At 43.5% G+C, this 21578-nt stretch overlaps 1 protein-coding gene across 2 annotated transcripts in view; it reads right to left on the bottom strand.

The window, feature by feature from the left end:
• The window catches only part of NTN1 (netrin 1), a 206785-nt gene that overhangs the window by 164773 nt on the left and 20434 nt on the right, over positions 1-21578 (bottom strand). The window lies entirely within an intron of this gene.

Raw genomic sequence — 21578 nt, 5'->3', positions numbered from 1 at the left:
ATATCCTCATTATAAAACAAACAGGGGAGGGGGTTAATCCTCCCTTCGCCGCCCCCTCTTCCTGTGCCCTCCATCCCTGTTCAAAGAGAAAGCCGAAGCCGTGTCCCCACGAGGCAGGTGGGGCAGACCTGGGCCTGAGGCACACACAGCAGTGTCTTGAGACTCCAGAGAGGGCTGAAGAGGTGGCTCCTCCCCATGTTCACATGTCAGCTTGCCAGGGACATTGCTCGGTGTGGGACATTGTTCTAGATAATCACCTGCTGTTGAAATTAGCCTGGGAATCAGACAAAATTCCTTCTGGAAAGGGTAACCCAGCTGGCCAGGCTCTCAGGGAGAGAAACTCATGGTCGGCCCTTTAGCTTCCATCAGAGAGGATTCTCCTTTCTCACAGCAGCTTTGCATTTTTCTGTATCCGGTCTAAAACTTCAGGATGCCCACCCCCAATAGGGATCCCTGCCAAAGGAACAGGATGACCACGGGTCCCTGGAGACAGCGCGGCAGCCTTGAAGACCATGATGGCCTGTGTGTCCTGGACCTGGTGGGGACCTTGCTGACCTCTGCCTTCATCAGCCCCTGGGGAGGGGAGGCAAGACACTTCTTTCTTATCTGAAAAGTACTAGCCCCATAAGCCATTTGCACAGCTAGTATTTCACTTAGGTGAACCGATTTCCTTAATTTTTGCTGAATGAGGTCAGCATAGGCTGCCCGAGGGGCAAGAGATTGGAGATGATTCTTTTTAAAAAAATACTTTTCATTGATGTATTTATCCACTGTATGTATGTGTGTGTGTATACATATATATATGTGTGTGTATATCAAGCAGACTTGATCCCCCCAAGGACAGTCCTTTGGCCATTATCTGTGTCCTCATTATCCTTTATGTATGTATATATATGAGTACATATATACATACACACACATATACAGTAGATAAATACATCAGTGAAAAGTATGTTTTAAATATATATATGTATTTTATACACACACACACATATATATATACATACAGTCAAATTTAAGATATAAAAATATATACTAATATATATATATATATATATTTTTTTTCTAATATATATATTTTTTAATTGGACTGCACCAGCTCTGAGCTGTGGCTCACAGAATCTTTTCTCTGTGGTGGCATGCAAACTCTTAGTTGCAGCATATGGAATCTAGTTCCGTGATCAGGGATCAAACCCGGGCCCCCTGCACTGGAAGTGTGGAGTCTTAGCCACTGGACCCCCTGCGAAGTCCCTTCACTGTATACTTAATAAGCACCTACTATGTGCCAGCATCCTGCTGGGCCCTGAGGACACAAAGATAATGGCCAAAGGACTGTCTTTGGGGGGATCAAGTCTGCTTCCAGGGGCTACTTCAGAAATTGTGTAATTCTGAAGTGCTGGGGTTAACACCCAAGGAGGACCTACACTGGAAAGGGCGTTGCTCCAGGGCTGCATGTGCTGGAGAGGGAGGGGATGCAGTGACTTTCACAATGACTAATTCATAATGAAGCATCCATCCATTGGGGGTTTTACAAACAGCTCTTCCAAACTCCACTGAACTATACAGCATGAAATTCTCCAGGCCAGAATACTGCAGTGGGTAGCCTATCCCTTCTCCAGGGGATCCTTCCAACCCAGGAATTGAACCTAGGTCTTCCACGTTACAGGCGGATTCTTTACCAGCTGAGCCATAAGGGAAACCCAAGAATACTGGAGTGGGTAGCCTATCCTTTCTCCAGGGGATCTGCCCGACCCAGGTATCGAACCAGGGTCTCCTGCATTGCAAGTGGATTCTTTACCAACTGAGCTACCAGGGAAGCCCCACAGCAGCAACCAGAAGGGTAAATTCCTTTCCACATCCCCCAGACAGTGGAAGAAATGGGGTGGTCTGGGAGAAGGGTCTAAGATACGTTTTGTCTGTGAAACAGCCAGATAATAATTATTCGAGGCTTGGCGGGTTGCAAGGTCTCTGGTGCAACTACTCAAACCCTGCTGTTGTACCGAAAGCAGTCACACACAAACCTCTAAACAACAGACATGGCTGTGTTCCACTGAGTATTTACAAAACAGGCAACAGGCAGAACTTGGCCCACAAGCTGTAGTTTGCAAAGACATTGTCTAGTTCAGCACCAAGAAAGAACCCACTCCAGGCCTAGTTCTTCATTAATTTAATAAATCCATGATCCACCTAATAACAACAAACTCACTTGAGTTACAAATTTCCTGAAACCAATGCTACTCCCAAAGCACCAGAGCTAAGACTGGCTAGGGAAAGGTGGAGGAGTAGGAAGAACACCCTGCTCAGGGGAGCACTTCAGTGATAGATGAGGCAGGATCTTGTTTTGATATGTGAGTGGTATTACACCCTATATTATGGAGTTCTGTTCCTGGGTGCACACATATATTTATGATTTTAACTGCAGCATTATATTTTAGGGTGTGAACAGACCAGTTTATTTAGCCATTTCCTTACTGTAAGACATGGAGGCTGTGTTCTCTGCCTCTCTTCTCTCTCTCTTTGCGTGTGTATGTAGAAATAGACATGGCATAATAGTAAAGAATCTGCCTGCCAATGCAGGAGACACAGGAGGCTGAGGTTCAATCCCTGGGTCCAGAAGATCCCCTGGAGGAGGAAATGGCTACCCACTCCAGCATTCTTTGCCTGGAAAATTCCATCGATAGAGGCTGGCAGGCTACAGTCCTTGGGGTCGCAAAGAGTCAGACACGACAGAGCATGCACATACCCATGCTATCCCCCCATACAATAGATATTCTGAGATAAAATTATAGAGATAGATATTAAGATAGACAAATAGATATATAGATATACACAGTAGATATTTGTTGTTGTTCAGTCGCTAAGTTGTGTGTCTTTGTGATGAAGACAGTAGAGGCAGTAGATAGACAGATGGATATAGATCTAGATAAATCTGGGACAAATACTTGTTGATACCTTTTTGTGTGCCCTGTGTATTTCTCCAGGGTGGGTATGAAGGGTCAGAATTGCTGGGTCACAGGGAAAAACCCACTTAAATGCACTCAGTCCTTCCAACATTCTCTAATGGTGCCTTTAACTGTGGCTCACCTTCTTGTGTCCCTCTGGCCTCGTAGGGGAGGCAAGTGACAGACCACAGAGGGATCCCTATAAAAACAGGGACTGAAGGACTTCCCTGGCGGTCCAGTGGTTAAGACTCCACGCTTCCACTGCAGGGGGCACGGGTCTGATCCCAGGTCGGGCAACTAAGATAACACAAGCCACATAGTGTGGTCAAAAAAAAGGGGGGGGGGGGCGTACTGAAAAACTACCTAAAGTACCTGACCCAATGGGAAGTCAACATGAACTGCTCTCTTTTATTATTTAAAATCATCCAAAAGAAAACCAGGCCAGCACAGCCACCCACATGCTGCAAAGCAGGGAGAGTTAGGCACGGTGGCAAGCGGGAGGGCACCACCTTCGGGCCCGTGGCCGAGTCTCAGCTGTCAGAAGAATAAATGCCAGCAGGGGACCGGCACTGACTTTACTCTAATTAATTTGGACCCGGGGTCAAGGATGGGAGCAGGCTCGGGAGGGGAGCTCTCCCGAAGGTTCTTGGCATTCTCGGAGTGGGGGCAGAGCTACGGGGATGGTCTGCCTGTCTGTGAGCGCCGAGGACTTGGATTTCTGAATTCAAATGCCAAGCCAGGCCTGGCACCGGCCAGGTTGAGCCCTCCTTTGTGTCTGAAAACCCTTTTTGTTTGAAGTTGGTGTAACTTTAAGCGGCCTGCCAAGGAGAGCCTGTGAGAAAGCTCCCCAGGCCAGACTCCTTTCCCATCTCAACCTCGTCAAACCCCCGCCTTCTCCTGTGATGCAACTTTTCTCCGCTGCCCAGCCCGGGTGCTTAGACGGCTCCCCACCAGGCCAAACACCCCAGCCCAGAGGAACCATCAGCTGATCCTCTCACTCTGAGAGGGACCTGAGGCTGATTGAGTGGGAGAATAACTCTGAACTGTGGGGGAGGGCTGGCATTTCCTGAACAGCTGATAGAAGCAAGGGGCTGTACTTCGCATCTTGTTTACATCCTTTCACTGAACTTTCCAGTAATTCCAGGGCACAGAGGTGGATGAATCCCATTTCTCAGATGACAGGTTGAGGCTGAGAGACTCAGGATCTAGATGGAGAGGGTGTTCAGTTCAGGCCTGTCTGATTCCCAAAGCCAGAAATCTTCCTGCTACACCACTGGCTTTCAAACTGGGAATCGTGACACTCTAGGATGGTGGTTTCTTGTTAATTTCATTCTTCAGACAGTAAAGGATCTGTCTACAATGCAGGAGATCGGAGTTCAATCCCTGGGTTGGGAAGATCCCCTGGAGAAGGGAATGGCTACCCATTCCAGTATTCTTGCCTGGAAAATCCCATGGACAGAGGAGCCTGGCAGGCTACAATTTGAAATAATTTCAGACTTAACAAAAAAGTTGCAAAACAGTGCAAAGAAGTCCTGTGTCCCCTTCATCCAGTTTGCCCAAATGTTACTGTCTTCTACCCATCCCATAATGATCAAAACCAGGAAACTGAAATCTTATCTAAAAACATTATTCAAACTTTACCAACTGTTCCACTAATGCCCCTTTCTTAGCCAGGATGGATCTGATCCAGCATCTGATACTGCAGGTAAGCCTCTTGTCTTCTTTTTTCTCCTCCAGGCTGTGACAGTCCCCCAGTCTTTCTTTGTCCTTAATGACTCTGATATTCTTTTTTTGGGGGGGTGGGAGTGGCTGCATCAAGTCTTAGTTGGTTCGTGGCATGTAACATCTTAGTTTCTAGACCTTACCCCCAAGAGATGTGACTTCATTAAGCCAGGAAAATGCTCAGAAACACACATTTTAATAAACATTTTCTTCCCCATACAATTTTTTAAATTAAAATGTCATTCCCATACCATAGAGTTTATCCTTTATAAGTGTACAACTCCATGATTTTTAGTACATTCACAGGGTTATACATCATCACTAATTCTAGAACATTTTCATCACCCCAACAAGAACTCCATACTTATTTAACAGTCCCTCTCCACTCACCCCTCCCTTCAATCTCTAGTAACCATAAATCTGCTTCCTAGATGGATCTGCTTATTCTGGACATTTCATGTAAGTAGAATCATACAGTATATGGCCTTCTATGACTGGCTTCCATTTATCATGAAGCTTTTTTTAAAATTTATTTACAAAGTTTTTAAGGTCTATTTATGTATGAGCATATACAGTACTCTATTCCTTTATATGGCTGAATAATATTCTATTTTTAGGATGAGATGGTTGGATAGCATCACCGACTCAATCGACATGAGTTTGAGCAAGCTCAGGGAGATGGTGAAGAACAGGGAAGCCTGTTGTGCTGCAGTCCACAAGGTTGCAATGAGTCAGACATGACTGAGCGACTGAAGAATACTCTATTCTGTGGATATACCAAACTTTATCCATTCATCTGTTGAGGGATATGTGGGTTGTTCCCACTTTCTGGCTATTATGAATAATGCCATTATGAACATTTGTGTTCAGTGTTTTGTGTGGATATGTATTTTCATTTCTATTGAATATATACCTAAGAGTGGAATTGCTGGGTCATATGGTAACTCTACAGGCTTCCCAGGTGGCTCAGTAGTAAAGAATCCACCTGCAATGCAGGAAACCAGGGTTCAATCCCTGGATTGGGACGATCCCCTGGAGAAGGGAATGGCTATCCATTCCAGTATTCTTGCCTGGAGGATTCCATGGACAGAGGAGCCTCGCAGGCTACAGTCTATGAGGTCGCAAGGAGTCGGACACGACTGAGCAACTAACTATACTATGCATGGTAACTCTATGTTTAGCATTTTCAGGAACTATTTCCTAAAGCAGTTACATCACTTTACATTCCCAAGAGCAGAGTACCCATGAAAGTCCCAATTTCTCTAGATTCTTTTGAACACCTGTTATTATTTTATTGATTGTAGCCAATCCGCCTGCAATGCAGGAGACCCCGGTTTGATTCCTGGATCTGGAAGATCCGCTAGAGAAGGGAAAGGCTATCCATTCCAGTATTCTTGGGCTTCCCTTGTGGCTCAGCTGGTAAAGAATCCACCTGTAGTGTGGGAGACCTGGGTTCGAGCCCTGGGTTGGGAAGATCCCCTGGAGAAAGGAAAGGCTACCCACTCCAGTATTCTGGCCTGCAGAATTCCATGGCACTGTATAGTCCATGGGGTCGCAAAGAGTCAGACACGACTGAGTGACTTTCACTTTCACTAGCAATCCTAGTAGATGTGAACCAGCACGATTTATATTTCTCCAGTGGCTAATGATGTTGACATCTTTTCACGTACTTATTGGCCACGTGTGTATCTTCTTTGGAGAAATATTTATTTAAATTCTTGGCCTGTTTTAAAGTTTGTCTTTTCGTTGTTGAGTTGTAAGATTTCTTTATATATTCTAAAACCTTTCCAGGTAGTTGATTTGTAAATATTTTCTCCTATTCTGTGGGTTGTCCTTTCTTTTGCTTGAAAATGTCCTCCAAACCACAAGTTTTCAGTTTGATGAAATCCATTGTATCTGTTTGTTTCTTTGGTTCCACAGAAGACTGTGAAGTAGGTGATCTATTCACAATCTTATGAGACACTCCAAGGGGTTGATCAAGATGCTAGAGGTCATATAGAGTCACCATAGGAGCCAGTAATTCCACTGCTAGCAATTCCACTTTTTAAATGTATTAGCATAAAGTTGTTCACAGTATTACCTTAGTTTTTGTCTCCGTCAGATCTCTAGTTATATCTCTTTTTCACTCCTAGTGTTATTTATTTGCGCCTTCTCTTTTTCTCCCCCTCCCTCTACCAGTCTTCCAGATATTTGTTTATTTTACTAATCTTCCCAAACAACCAACTTTTGGCTTTGGTCTTCTCTGCTGAATATTTGTTTTCTGGTTCATTGACTTCTGCTCTTATTTTTTATCTCCTCAGCCCCCACTTTGTTCTGGCTTATTCTGTTCATTTTTTCCCCTAACTCCTTAAATTAGATACTTAGGTCATTAACGTTCAGCCTTTCTCATGGTTCTGGTATCCTGTGAAACACATGCCTCTCTTCAGCATCCCCTCTTTCTTCAATAAATTAATCACCTCTTGGCAAGAGAATGAGGGGGCACAGAGGCCGGCATGGAGCTGAGTAACCTGCCTGTTCCTGTAAGTAAGTAGCTGCCTATGGGAGTGGAGGGGTGGGTCGTATTCCAGAGCCAAACTCAGCCGTCAGGGTCATATTTCATTACAGGAGGTGGCACCCCATGTCAGGGAGTTCTTGTGGCCTCACCAGCTTGTCCTTGCAGACTGACTTCTATTTCAGCATATCTCCTTTGCCAGGCCAAGAGGCAGTGAGGCAGATGCTCCTGTAAAGACAGGAATGAGCCAAAGCAATAAACCCAGCCCCAGCTGTCGGCTCAAACTGCTCCAATCTCAGGAGTCATCCTGTCCTATTCTTTCCTTCTAATCCTTACTCCCAGTTAATTCCCTTCCTGGAGCCACTTAGAAGGGAACCCCAAAACCATCCTCATGGAATGGGAGCACTGGAAGCGACCAGGAAGCATCTGTCAACTCCCTCTTTTCACCACGGAGACCAAGGCCCTGGTGACTTCCATTCACATTCATGCTACGGTGCAGCTCTTCTGAAATTAGCTGCTGCTGCTGCTAAATCGCTTCAGTCATGTCCAACTCTTTGCGACCCTATGGACTGTAGCCTGTCAGGCTCCTCTGTCCATGGGATTATCCAGGCAAGAATCCTGGAGTGGGTTGCCACACACTTTGCCAGGAGATCTTCCTGACCCAGAAATCAAATCCTCGTCTCCTGCGGCTCATGCACTGCAGGCAGATTCTTTACTGCTGAGCCACCAGTGAAGCTCTTTCTGATACCAGTGTAATATAAAATAACCATCTTTGCCCTATTTAATGCAGTCTGCTCTGAACTCTACATTCAAGATACTATTTTGTGACCCCTGCTTTTACTTTGGGTTCAAGCATCATATGGTTTTGCACATCTCTTAATTTTTAAAAGGTTGGAAGACTTTGTCACTTTGTAAACACAAATTAAGAGAGTGATATGTTAGAGTCTACTGTTAACATGGTCTTTTTGTAGGCAAAAATAAAACAACGATACAGAGTATCTGAAAAACATAATTAGTAAAATTGATTTTGATAAATATATTGAACTCTGTAGCCTGAAAACAAGAGCTCTCTTTCAGTTCCCATGGACTAGCAACAGAAGTGACCTTACACACACATATGAGATTATTTAAAAACAAAACAAAAATGTATTTGTTGCAATGAAATGGAATTCCCTGGTGGCTCAGATGGTAAAGCCTCTGTCTACAATGTGGGAGACCCAGGTTCGATCCCTGGGTTGGGAAGATCCCCTGGAGAAGGAAATGGCAATCCACTCCAGGACTATTGCCTGGAAAATCCCATGGATGGAGGAGCCTGGTGGGCTGCAGTCCATAGGGTTGCAAAGAGTCAGACACAACTGAGCGACTTCAATTCAATTCAATTCAATTCAATTCAAACAAAATAGATACTTTGAGGAGTTAATATTCTAGAAATGAAAACCCAATTCATAAATAACCCCAGAAATGAAAACAATGTCAAAACTACAATGACACAGTCATTGGAAAAACAGTGACAAGGAGAGCAGTACAAACCACAACCAAGGGTAAGTGGTCAAAGCTTCTCTAGAAAGGAAAAATCTTTGCCTTAAATAGCTGTGCTGCTAAATATGAATAAGGAAAAAAAAATAATATTAGTTGAACTGAGCATTCAACTAGAAATGTTAGTAGGACCACAAAAGCCTAAATAAGAAATTAATAAAGATAAAACAGAAATTATAAAATTAGAAAGAATTTAAAAATATCAAAAGATAAGTGGCAGGACTTCCCTGGTGATCCAGTGGTAAGGAATTCGCCTACTAATGCAGGGGACATGGATTCGATTCCTGGTCCAGGAAGATCCCATATGCCACAGAGCAACTAAGCCCGTGGGCCACAACTATTGAAGGAATAGTTGTGCTCTAGAGCCCAGTAACAGCGACTACTGAAGCCCCTTATCGTAGAGCCCGTGCTCCTCAACAAGAGCAGCCACTGCAACGAGAAGTCCACACACTGCAATTAGAGAATAGCCCCCGCTCACCGCAACTGGAGAAAAAAGCCCTCACAGCAACGAAGACCCAGCATAGCCAAAAAATAAATTTAATTAATTAATTAATTTTAAAAAAAAATAAGTGGCAGACTAAAATAGTATGTAAGAGCTCTGACTCTGAGAACAGAGAGATCCTGTTTGAATTACAACTCTGGGCTTTGTAGCTGTGTCTCAGGCAAGTTAAATGCCTGAACTTCTCAACCACCTGTAAATGTGAATAATAGTACTCAACTCACAGAGTTGTTCAGATTCTGAAAAGCAGACAGCACATACGAAATACTTAGCACACGGCCTGGCACACACTGAGTGTTCAACAGATATTATCAGATGTTATTATCATCACTTTCAAAAATGTCAAACAAACTGAGGCAAAAAGTGAGAATATTCACTATTAGAAATTAGAACAGTGATACAGCCATATTTTAAAGTTCAAAAATAATTTTTTTAGTGATTGGGAATGGGAAGTGATTACTATACACAACTATGCTTAAAAAATGAAAATCTGGGTAAATCATTATTTTCTTGGAAAATAAATTACCAAATTTGACTCAGAAAGCAGTTGAAAAATTCCTGAATAAACATATAAGCATGGAAGAAATTGAAATGGTTATCAAATAACTCTTCCCAAAATGGCACAGGGCCCAGATGGGCTAATTCTAGCAAATCTTCAAGGAAAAGTTCTTTCTCATGCTACTTAAATTATTCCAGAGCACAGAAAAGAACAGAAACTTCTCACTTAATTTTATAAGGTTAGAACAGCCCTGATACAAAAGACAATAAAAAGAGAAAAAAGTCCAGATAAATTACACATTTGAACAGATACATACACACAAAAAAATCAAACATAAAAACATCACTAAAGAATAATATAACCAAATAAAGTTTATTCCAAGAACACTAAAATGGCTCCCATTTAGAAAATCACAAAACGATGATAAGATACTACTTCACCATCACCAGAACGACTATTATAAAAAAGAAAGAACAGAAATATTGATGAGGATGTGGAGACCCTGGAATCTTAAGTTACAGGTAAGACTTTGAAATGGAACAGCTGCTCTGGTAAACAGTCTGGCAGCTCCTCAAAAAGTTAAATATGAAGTTACCATATGACCCAGCATTTCCACTCTGAGGTACATACCCAAGAGAAATGAAAACACATATTCATGCAAAAACCTGTATATCAGTGTTCACAGGAGCATTACTCCTAGCTGCCAAAAGGTAGAAACAATCCAAATGTCCACTAGCTGAAGGATGAATTTTAAAATGTGACGTATCTAGACATGAAATATTATTCAGCCATAAAAAGGAATGTTACACATGCTGTAACATGGATGAACCATGAAAACATTATGCTAATTATTTAGCATTAAACATTATGCTAAACATTGAAGTCAGTCAGACACAAAAGGCCCCAGGTTATACAATCCTATTTATATCAAATGTACAGAACAAACAAGTCCATAGAGATCAAAAGTAGATTAATGTTTTTCTGGGGCTGGGACAGAAACGCAAGCAAAAAGGACTGGGAAGTGACTGTTATGGGTATAAGGTTTCTTCTGGTGATGATGAAAATGTTCTTTAATGATGGTTGCCCCACTCTAGGTCTTTTCTGGTGGCTCAGCAGTAAAAAATCTGCCTGCAATGCAGGGGCCACAGGATAGATCCCAGGGTCAGAAGATTACCTGGAGGAGGACATGGCAACTCACTCCAGTATCCTTGCCTGGAGAATCCCAAGGACAGAGAAGCCTTGCAGGCTACAGCCCACACGGTTGCAAAGAGACAGACACCCCTGAAGTGACTTAGCATGCATGCACACACCACTCTATAAACATACTAAAATCCATTGAGCTGTATGCTTTAAATGGGTGAAGCATATAGTATGAGAATTATATCTCAGTGAAGCTATTAAAATGTTATCAAACCAATTAATATAATTCATTATTTAATATGCTTAAGCAGAAATATTATATGATCACTTCGATTGATATCTAAAGGATTAACATTCTAAAGGAACCACATAGCCTTGATTTAAAACAACAGCAAAAAGGAGCAAACCTCCGGTAAGCCAGGAATCAAGGTCATTCCTTTGAGCACAATAAAAAAGATCTATCTGAAACTAGGAACAAATGGCATACTTAATAATAAAACTCTAGAAACAATCTCACTCAAATCAAGATCAACATAAAGGTGTCTTACCATTACTCTATACCGTTGCTTTCAAGTTCTATTCAATGCAGAAAGGCAAGAAAAAAAAAAGTCCAAATGCTGAAAAAGAAGAGCTAAGATATTCATGATTTGTGGGTTCTAATTGAATAGAGAAGAGAATTAACTGAAATACTATGAGAATTAATTTTAAAAGAGTTCAGTAAAAAGGCAGGTTGCAAAGTACTAATATAAAAATCAACAACTTTCCTATATGTCAGCAATGTCCAGTTAGAAAATACAATAAGGGTATCCCTGCTGGTCCAGCAGTTAAGAACCCACCTTGCAATGCAGGGGACACTGGTTCCATCCCTAGTCTGGGAAGATCTCACATGGGACAAAGATCTCACAAGAGAAACTGAGCCTGTTCTCTGGAGCCCAGGAGCTGCAACTACTGAGCCCACATAGCAACTACTGAGCCCTAGCACCCTAGAGCCCATTAGCTCAGTTCAGTTCAGTCGCTCAGTCGTGTCCAACTCTTTGCGACCCCATGAATAGAGCCCATATTCTATTCCAAAGAGGAAATGCCAATGGCCAACAGGTACATGAAAAGATGCTCAACAACCTTAATCATCAGAGAAACGCAAATCAAAACCACAATGGGATACCCCTCACACCTGTCAGAATAGTTATTATCAAAAGGAACACAAATAACAAACGTTGGTGAGGATGTGGGGACAGGGGAATGCCAGTGCACTGTTGGCGGGAATGTACATTGGGTCAGTCACTTATGGAGGTGTCTCAAACAAGTAAAGACACGGTTACCCTATGACCCCAACAATTCTACTCCCAGGTAGATATCCCCCAAAATGAAAACACTAATTCAGAAAGGTACAGGTACCCCAATGTTCACAACAGCATTATTTACAAATGGCCAGATATGGAAGCAAACTAAGTGTTCATAAGCAGAAGAATGAGTAAAGAAGATATTTATACACACACAATGAAATATTACTCAAAGAAAAGAGTGACACTTTGCCACCAGCAGCAACATGGATGGACTCAGAAGGCATTATGCTAAAGTGAAATAAGCCAGAGAAAGACAAATACTGTATGAAATATCACTTATATGTGGAACCTAAAAAAAAATACAACCAACTGGTAAACACAACAACGACAAAAGCAGACTCAGAGAACAAACTAGTGGTTACCAGCGGGGGCAGAAGGAGGGACAATATAAGGGTGAGGGATTAAGAGGTGCAAATGGTTAGGTATAAAATAAGCTACAAGGATATATTACACAACATGGGGAATTTAGCCAATATTTTAATAATAACTATAAATGGAGTATAACCTTTACAAATTGTGAATCACTATACTATACAACTGTAACTTATATAATATTGTACAGCAACTATGCTTCAATTAAAAACTTTTTTTTACAAGAGAAAGTTCAAGTCTAGAAGCAGCACTCCACCTCAGGGTCTCTTTTCTATGAGCCTCCTCTAAGCCCCCTCCTTGGGGGTATGCCCCCTCACTTCCTACCCTACTCCATATACCAGTGAGGTCTGGAGTAGAGTCCCCAGGACTTGCAGGCACTGAAAGCCCAGAGAACTTCAATAACATTCCCAAGGTCACACTGAGAGCCTGGACCCAGGACTTCAACCCAGGCAGTCTGAAGCTGGAGACAGGTTCTCTCAACCATAACCCCTAACACACATCTTGGTATTTCAGACACTATTACACAGAACCCTGTGCTCTCTGATCTTGATTTTAAAACTGAAGTGTTTCTATACAGCTGGGATATCAGAACTTGCTTTTCACTGAAGGTTGAATTCTGCAGACACCTTCAGTTCAAAACAACGAACAGGGACTTCTGTGACAGGGAGTAGAGTGATTAACTGCACTTCCAACGCAGGGGGCATGGGTTCCATCCCTAGTCTGGGAACTCTGATCCTACATGCCACGGAGCGTGGCCAGAAAAATATAATAAGAAAAATAAAACAACAAACAGGTCTCTCATCTTGGTTCCAACAACAAACTGGGGTGAAGAACACAGAGGACATACAGTCCCGCTCTTCCCTGGCGAGTCTGAGTAGCGCGGATACATGATCCGCCCCGAACGTGGCTTAAGTCTCTGTGGATTGGAGTGAGAAGCAGTTTCCTTCCTTGTGGCAGCTGGGCAGGCCGAGTACTTTCTCACCATGAGTTCTCCCCGGGTCTGAGCCGAGGAGTGAGACAGGGCTGGGTCTGGGAAGAAAGACTTGGCTGCGATGGACCTGCCCACCTCTGAGGTCTGGCTGCGGGAAGAGGAAACGCGTTGGCCGCAGGACTCGGAGCAGGGGAACCGTTGTCCAACAGCCCTGCCCTGGGGCACCCGACCCAGAGGTTCTTTCATGTTTTGGAGGCCAAGCTCTAGATCTGTAAACACAATGTGTTTCCTTTTTCATGCTGGGGTTGAAACTGTTATTGTTCGGCACTTTTTCTGCTTCGGCCCAAATGCAAGCAGAGCGCTTGCCCTGGGCAGAGTCCTGTCTCCCCATGTCACGCAGACCTTGTTTGGTGTTCTGGGCCTGACTTCTCAGGTGCGAAGAGCCCCAGACCCCCGACCTAGGTTGGGGCATAATTTCCTTCACATTTCAGGGTAGTTCTAGAGTTTTCTCAGTCCAGGGGACCTTGCATGGGAACTTCAGAGCTGACTCTCCTGGGGAGGCCACTCTTCTAAGGGCCCCGCGATCTCTCAAACTGTTGGGGTAGGAGGAAACCAAAATGCTACGACAGAGCAGATGCAGGAGGAAAATGCGAAGTGGACCACAGTGCCATCCCTCCCTAGTACAGGGGCCAAATCCAAAACTCACTTCCTCTCAAGACCTACAGCATCTTCCCTGTGTCCCAGGCATTGAGCAAAGCTCCTCACTTGGGGGCCCACCCATGTGTATGGTTCAGTACAAGTGTTTACCACTCACACGCACACCCTCCTTAAAGAGACCACTTCCCACCTGCATGGAGGGCACCATTTCCCCCTCCTTCACATCCCCAGACCCAACAGAGCCACCTGACCACTGACTGCTCCAGAAACGTCCACTTAAGGTTACTTCTTTTTTCAAAAAAAATACTTATTTGGCTGCTCCAGGTCTTTGTTGCAGCACGGGGTATCTTTTTTTCAGTTGCAGCACACAGGATCTAGTTCCCCGACCAGGTATTGAACCCTGGTCCCCTGCACTGGGAGCGCAGATTCCTAGCCACTGGACCATCAAGGAAGTCCCCTACAGGCTACTTCTTTGTCTGCAGGCTGGGGAAGCAGGGGAAGCTCTTCTGGGACCAAAACTGTCTTGCAGTTTTCATCTCCTAGGCTAATTCTAACTAAACAATAATGGCTGCCTAGGATATTATACTGAAGTATGTGTTAGTTGCTCAGTCATGTCCAACTCTTTGCAACCCCATGGACAGGAGCCCGCCAGGCTCCTCTGTCCATGGAATTCTCCACGTAGGAATACTGGAATGGATAGCCATTCTCTTCTCCAGGGAAACTTCCAGATCAAGGGATCATACTTGGGTCTCTGACACTGTAGGCATAATTCTTTACCATCTGAGCCACCAAGGAAGCCAAGAGTCTAATACCCTAAGACCATTTCTGGACTTAGGAAAATGAATACTGTGACTGATTAGTGATATCTGCCCTGGTTTCAGAATTTGGAAAAGATGCATTGCCAAGTACTCACCACAGCCACTCCAAACAGGAAGAGATGAAATCACAAGTCCCAACAAACGTAATGAGGCAGCAGAAAGTGTCCATCTCTTTGGGACAGTCCATCCATGGAATATAATGCAACATATAGGCAGTCAGGAAACTAAAAGAGGTCTACCTCATTTTCTTGTTACCTAAGACTCATTTATTCAAACCCAGCTCCTTCAAAGGTGACTATGGTCCTACAGAGTGTCTAACTTAGGTGTGGAGCCTCTGGAATGTGTGAAAAATTGTACATGATGACTAATACTCTCTCTTATCTGGAGGCAGTAAAGGAGTGGGGAAAATCTAGAAAATCTAGCAATAGCACAGCCAGGAAGGAGCATGAATGGCTCTCAACCAAAGCTGGACCCTGCAGAGAGGCTGGTACCTCGCATGCCTTATACAGGCTAGTCCCAAACCGTCCACAGAGACTGAGTTCTAGAGCCTCCTTCCAGGCTGAGTTGGGAGGATTCATTGATTATCAGGTGATATTGTGAACTTTCTGTCCCTCTTAGTGTTACTTTCTGCCTTTCAGGTTCTCACTGAACAAATGTAGTTTGACCTCTAAAAAACCACTCATCCTTCCCCTGTTTTTGGCAGCACCATACTGCATGCATGATCTTAAGTTCCCCAACCAGGGATCAAACCCACGGCCCCTGCAGTGGAAGTATGTGTGCGTGTGTGAGCGCTCAGTCACTTCAGCTATGTCTAACTCTGCGACCCTATGGACTGGAGCCCTTCAGGCTCCCCTGTCCATGCGATTCTCCAGGCAAGAATACTGGAGCAGGTTGCCATTCCTTCTTCCAGGGGATCTTCCCAACCCAGGGATTGAACTCGTGTCTCCTGCATCTCCTGCACTGGCAGGTAGATTCTCTACCACTAGCACTGCAGTGGAAGTGCAGGGTCTTAACCACTGGACCACCAGGGAAGTCCCCACTCACCCCTTTAAATAACCCGGAGGCCTGGCATACCTACTGAGAAATCTTTCTTCTGGATCGTCGTTATATGGATAAATGCACTGCAAGGGGAACACAGTCTTGGCACCAGCTAATACACTGACCCTAACAGCAAAAGGCTCAGGATCTCTCGGAACGACCCTGACAGAGGCCGAGGCAGTGTGCGTTTCTCCACTCCGAGGCAGCACTCCTGAACCATGGTACACCTGTCTCCTTGCTGACATATCCCCTTGTTCCCTGAGGGCCGGTGGATGCACTGGCTAGAAACATCCAACACAAAGGAGGCTTGGAGCAGGTGCATCAATGCTGGATGAGAAAGGCTCAGACGGAAAGCATCTCACATCTCATCCATCCCATGACTACAGTCCCTTCACTCTGTCAGAGGGCAGAACTGGTACAAAAATAACAAAGTGAAGGCTGAACACACATTGAATCAAAGACTCCCAGGAGCTGGGGATGGAAAGGAAGTATTATCTCCAGAAGCAAAGAACTGACCAGCTGATGGGTCTCTGCCTTCTGACCTGGGGGAAACTCACATTATATAATCATAAAACATTATGTCATTAGATCATTAAATGTTATGTAAATCATGTAACGTTCCAACGCAAAGGAAAATATAATTCCAAGTTTATAATGGGGCTACATTTTCTGGAATACGAATACAGAAATGCACTCTTGAACTCCCCATGTGGTGCTATACACATCGAACCGAACTGAGACAAGAGACAGACTGGTGGCAAACAGCCCTATGTCCAAGGACTCTCGCGGGCAGTTTCCTTATTCCAGGTGCTGTTCAGAACCATCCCTGGGAGCTGATTAGAATGTGGCTTTTATGTGATCAGCCTTTGAGACAAGTGCCACTGGTACCTGCCTGCTCTCTGTGTCTGCAATGGCATCACTGAACAAGCCAAGATGTGCCCTGTCCGAGCTCAGGTTTGTTTGTGCAAAACCTCCGGGCTGGTGGCCAGGACATCTGGTTTGGAAAGGCTTCCGTTTCTCATGGCAATCTGATTCACTGACATAAAGCACATGTAGAGCACCGAGTACGATGCCTGGCACACAGTAGGGGTTTTCAGTCTCTCCTCAGCATGCAACGTGACACACCCCTGAGACAGACAGTTTAAACTCCCTGGCCACCTAAACCAAAGCTGCATCTTCCGAGGCTGCAGAGACCACAACGGCTGAGGTGTGTCTCTTCAGACCAACAGGCAAAATGCTGTCGGCCACTCTGTAAGTATTAACCTCAAATCTCAAGCATTTCAAAAGCCCACCCCCCGCCCCGAGACCTCCAGTCTCCCTCTAATGAAAGGCACTGCAGAAACTCAAGGTATGATTATCACTTCTGAAAGGAAGGAAAAAAAATACTGGCTCACAAAATACCCTCACCACAGCATCAACAGATAAGACCGTTTTATAATCCAGTTCCCTAGAGAGCCATTTATTTTGGTGAAGCCAGTGTGCATAGCAGACGCCGTAGAAGCCATCAAGATAACACGAATAACAACCCAGTGGACTTTTGAAGTGTAAACATAAAAGTCTATTAAGAATACAATGTTGGTTTAATCCCAAGACAAAAAATTTACTTAATGAAAAGCACAACTCATCTCCAGAAGGAAATTATCGATACCAGCTGTGAGCAGACAATGAGGGGGTTCCTTCCAGGGAACATCTGAATTGCAACCCACTGCCTTTCCAGTATTTACTCTGGACCTGAAGTCTCAAATACTTTTCTGAGGATCTCATTTTTCTACGGGAGGAGGAGGTCAGGGAGAAGTCTGGGCAGGGCAAAAGGACAGTTTGGCAAAGCCTTGGAAAGAAACAGACGCTCCCCAAAAAGTGTGTCTTGATTCGGCTCTGTCTCATTTCTCTGAGTCAAGCAGTGAGCAGCATCTGGGCCCACCTCAACAGAGACCCTCACTCCAGCTGCCATGGGGCCCAAAGTGATAAACGATAGCCCTGTGCCACTGACACACGTGCCCTGCACGTACCAGCACCCAGCCAGCGACCAGGATACACCATTAAACTCCCGTCTTTATTTTTAAGACTTTTCTTTTTGATGTGGACCATTTTTAAAGTCTTTGTTGAAGTTGTTACTGTCTATGTTTACTGTTTATATTGCTTCTGTTTTTATGACTTTTTTGGTCTTTTGGCTGCAAGGCATGTAGGATCTTAGCTTCCTGAGCAGGGAACAAACCTGCATCCCCGGCACTGGAAGGTGAGGTCTAAACCACTGGACCACTAGGGAAGTCCCTAAACTCCCTTCTTTAACAATACTTCTTAGCCACGTCCTATACTTTTTCCAATATGTCCCAGAGAAGCAACCAGCTACTGAGCACTAGGGAGAAAAGAGAAGGCCTGGTTAAAAAAGGAATTTCTGATTACAAGCTCTGTTCCACCACCTCAGAGAGAGATCACGGGCCCTGAAATCAAAACTCGGCCATGAGCAACACCTGTGCACGCTGACCACCCACACAAAAGTGTTTAAACACTCTGTAGTTACATTCCTAAAAGCTCCCAGCTCCCACGAGGCCTAAAGGCTAACATCAAGGACTTTTTTTTATACAATTTCATATGCAAGCATTCAAGCATGTATGAACATAGTAAATACGATCTATGGCATCATATGACATACTATCACACAATACAGCACAACTAGGGAACCACCTTTAATTCCAGCAAGAGGCAACAGGTTGTTCCAACTACTGTCCTCTACACACAGACCTCATTTGATTGTACTGCGCTTTACTGAACTTTGTAGACATCGTGTTTCTTACAGGTTGAAGGGTTGTGGCAACCCAGCCTCGAGCAAGTCTACGGACACTGTAGCATAGACTCACTTCATGCCGCTGGGTCACATTTTGGTAATTCTTAGCGATAGTTCAAACTTTTTATTATTGTCTATGTTACGGTAATCTATCATCGGTGATCTTTGATGTTACGACTATTAATATGACTCACAGAAAGGCTCAGAGGATGGTTAGCATTTTTTAGCAATGAAGTGTTTTTTTAGTTTTATTGAAATATAGTTGATTTATGATGTTGTGTTAATTTCTGCTGTGCATCAATGTTTCAGTCATACATATACAGTAATTTTGCACATTCTTTTCCATTATTATCTTCATCATAAGATATTGAATATAGCTTCCTGAAATGAAGTATTTTTATGAATAACTGAGATATGTACATTGCTATTTTTTAAGACATAATACTATTGCACACTTGATAAACTATAGTATAAACAACTTTTACGGACACTGGGAAACTGAGAAATTCATGTGACTTGCTTTATCGCTGTGGTCTGTAAACAAACCTGCACTATCTCTCTGAGTTCTGCCTGTACATGAACTATTCATTCATCCAGCCATCCAGCCATTCATCCATTCCATGGGGAGGCAGCACAGAAGATGCAGTAAAACAAAGCCTAAACTTCAGACGGGAGACCCAGTTCCACCACCTACTAGCTATATGACTTTGGGTAAACCCTTTACCCAAAGGTTATAGTTTCTTCCTCTGTAAAATAAGAATAATGGAGCCTAGTATTAGCTTAGTTACAATGATTAAATAACTAAATGTTGGGCAAAAAAAAGCCCTCCAGGGTTAGTCATATAAAGATAATAATTATAATAAATGGTGGTGGTGGTGGTTAGTCACTAAGTCATGCCCAACTCTTTGCAGCCCCGTGGCCTAGCCCGCCAGGTTCCTGTGTCCATGAGACTTTACAGGTAAGAATACTGGAGTGGGTTGCCAGTTCCTTCTTCAGGGGATCTTCCCAACCCAGGGACTGAACCCATGTCTCCTGCAGGTGGAGTCTTTACCACTGAACCACCAGGGAAGCCCATGATAATTACCAGGACTATAAGAATATTCACTTATCTACAGCTATATACCAGACTGAGCGGCAGATCATTTTAGCCTTCTGATTTTGCAAGAGTTTTTATCGGGGCATTAGATTTCTCACAGCAACACCTCCCATATAACCTCCCTCTCCTGCCAGGAATAACGGCAGGCCCAGAGCCATTTACAGCCTGAGGACCCCCTCCCAAAGTCATGTTTAAACAATTACAAGCTTTATGGTGCAGGTACCCATGACCATAGGAGGCCAGCCCAGCACAGTGCTCATCTTGCAGAGACGTCTTCTGTGTGGGTTTTGGGTTTCAGCAGGGCAACGTCAAGCCAAAGTGTGAGTCGCAAAACGAGTTTTCATAAGTTCACCCTGTCACAAACCAGGCAGGGGTTCATGCTGACATCCCCACAGTAAGATTAAACAGCATGCTTCATCAGGCACTAAATACTAACACAGCTCCGACGTCAGGGGGACACTGATTAAAACTGATGTCAATAATTTATGGAAACACAATATGGTCTTCAGATGCTCTTTTTTGAAAAAAAAAAAAAAAAAGGAAGAGGGGGAGGGCCTAGCAACCCAGGTGGTTTAAAACTGTTCATGCATTTTCTCTTGAATGTATACACCCCCCCACGCATGGATGCTTCTTTACACGATGAATATAGATGCACATGTGTATAAGAGCATGTGAACACTGCTGATACATATGGGCGGAAGAAAGTATTTAGTTATTCCACGGAGAGCTGTCGAGGCCGTAACATTATACACAGTCTTGTCTTTCATATTGTTTTGGGTTTTCTTTTCAGGAAGAAATCCAAAATTGCGTTTAAAACAAAACTGGACCTTATAAAAATTCACGTTTACTTCGTAGAGAACTCAACCTTGAAACAACCCTGAAAAGAAAGCTGGACCAAAGAAAAACCTATAGGATATAATATTTTCTTGGCCCTATACAGAACTATTTAGAAAAATAATAATGTCGATGTTTTCTTAAAGTTTTCGGATGGGGGGGGGCGGTGAGACAGTTAACTTAGGGAACAATGTCACTTTATTATGTCGTGTCTCATTATTTTAGAAAGGCAAAGACAGACAGTGATAGTATTTCATTTTTTTATCAAAACATTTTTGGAGTAGAAAATATACTTCTTTGCCTTAGCTGTAAATAATCTGGGTAGCCTGACTTTCTATGTCAACAGTGTGAAATTCACAAGATAGGATTATTTGGGGGGGGCGGATCTGAGCTGCAGATAGTACAAAAGTTAGTGTTTGAAGGATTTATTAATGCCTTTTCCTAGCACAGTGCCCTGTAGTGTCTCAGAACACCTGTCAAATACTAATTCATTCACGTATCTCCACTTCAGGGCCTTTTCATAAAAAGCTCGACCTTTAATTGTAAATCACTTCTAAATTGTCTTTGCTGGCTTTCTCTTTTGTGAAATGATGGAAAAATCACTAAGACTTCAATTAAGACTTTATGGGAACTTCAACCTGACATTCCCGAGGCTATATCTACAAGGTATCAGAACATCTATTCAAAAAGGAAACTATAAATAACTTTAACATCACTGAATTGGCTTGGCTTTTATGAGATGACTGAATAATTGGCAAGATTTAAAGATACTTTAACTACTGAGAATTAAAATAACTTCGGTGAAACCCAGAAAATATTGTCAGCCGATTATTTGTCATGTAGATTATGTACTTATTAGGCCTAATTAAACTTTT

Source organism: Ovis aries, chromosome 11 (genome assembly GCF_016772045.2).
Source record: "Ovis aries strain OAR_USU_Benz2616 breed Rambouillet chromosome 11, ARS-UI_Ramb_v3.0, whole genome shotgun sequence".
Lineage (NCBI taxonomy): Eukaryota > Metazoa > Chordata > Mammalia > Artiodactyla > Bovidae > Ovis > Ovis aries.
The sequence above is the reverse complement of the archived record's forward strand: the minus strand, read 5'-3'. Positions and strand labels throughout refer to the sequence as shown.